Genomic DNA, 1,603 nt, shown 5'->3' on the forward strand with positions numbered 1-1,603 from the left:
TCTCTTGCCTCAGCCTACCAAATAGCTGGGACTACACGTGCCTGCCACAATGCCTGGCTGTTTTTTGTTGCAGTTGTCATTGTTGTTTTGTTGGCCCAGGCCAGGTTCGAATCTGCCAGCCTTTGTGTATGTGGCTGGCACCATAACCACCACTGTGCCATGGGCACCAAGCCAGGAGTTGCCTCTTATGAATGAGCAAAGAAAGTGGTTTCTTGAGATGGAATCTACTTGTGGTGAAGATGCTGTGAACATTTTTGAAATGACAAGAAAGGACTTTGAATATTACCTAAACTCAGTTGATAAAGCAGCAGCAGGGTTAGGATTGACTCCAATCTAGAAAGAAGTTCTACCTGTGGGCAGGTAAAATGCTATCAAACAGCAGCACATGCTACAGAGAAATGTTTTGTGAAAGGAAGAGTTAATTGATTCAGCAAATGTTGTTGTCTTATTTTAATAAGTTGCCACACCACCCAACTTTAAGCAACCACCAGTCTGATTAGTCAAGCAGCCATCAACATCGAGGCAAGACCCTCCTCCACCAGTGAAAAGACTAAGACTTACAGAAGGCTGAGATGATCATTAGTACTTTTAGCAATATAGTATTTGTAAATTAAGGTATGTACATTGTGTTTTCAGATATAATGCTATGGCATACTAGCCATGCACAACAGTATAGTGTAAACATAACTTTTACATGAACTGGGAAGCTAAAAAATTCACAGGACTTGCTTTATTACAATTGTCTGAAACCGAACTCACACTATATCCAAGGTATCTCTGTACATCATCACCAAGTGGAAACAGTGGAAATAGGACTAAAGGCAAACAGGTTCAAAGTCACAAGAAAGTCACCCACGCAGATACCTCACACTCTTGTCTGATTTCACTGCTGTATCTCTCACATCCCACCCCTGTGGACTTCTGTGATCACTTGCCTGGGGAGGAAGAAAAATCTAAGTTTATAGAAAGCTCTATGCAGTATTGTAGCTCTTGCCCTAAATGGATGTCTGTGACATTCAGATCCATTTAAGTAAACCCTGAAGGATAATGGGAAAGAGATGTTCTTCCTGTGAGAGAAACTTCAATAACTATACCCTTTTGGATAGTATGCTCCTTCCTTACAACTGGAAACATCCTACATGGTATGAATTTTTCATAAAGCATTACTTCAAACAAATCAATTTCATGAGTCAATATTCTGATATCCATTGGATTTATAGGTCTTATCTGGTACCCAATCAGCCAGAAGCACTTGGTCCTGATCATATAGCATGCTATTGAAAATTTAGTTACATTGCCAGTTAGGGAGCTGTGCTATACTAGGGTGTGAAGCTGGGGTGTGGTCCTACAAGATGAAGTGAATACTCTGAGCCTTTGAATAATGTATGGTGCACTTTGTCTTCTCCAAGAACCAAAGAAATGTAAATGGAGTTGTAAATTAAGTTTTACCTAATGACCATCTTTATTTCCTATTTCCATGACTTTGGTCCTTGCTAATTTAGCAGTTTTAATAATTAAGGTAGGAGTACATCCACCAGGGATATAAGAATTCATGGGAGGCAGGGTGCAGTGGCTCACGCCTGTAATCCTAGCACTCTTGGAG

Source organism: Otolemur garnettii, unplaced genomic scaffold (genome assembly GCF_000181295.1).
Source record: "Otolemur garnettii isolate 467f Iridium unplaced genomic scaffold, OtoGar3 scaffold00016, whole genome shotgun sequence".
Classification (NCBI taxonomy): domain Eukaryota; kingdom Metazoa; phylum Chordata; class Mammalia; order Primates; family Galagidae; genus Otolemur; species Otolemur garnettii.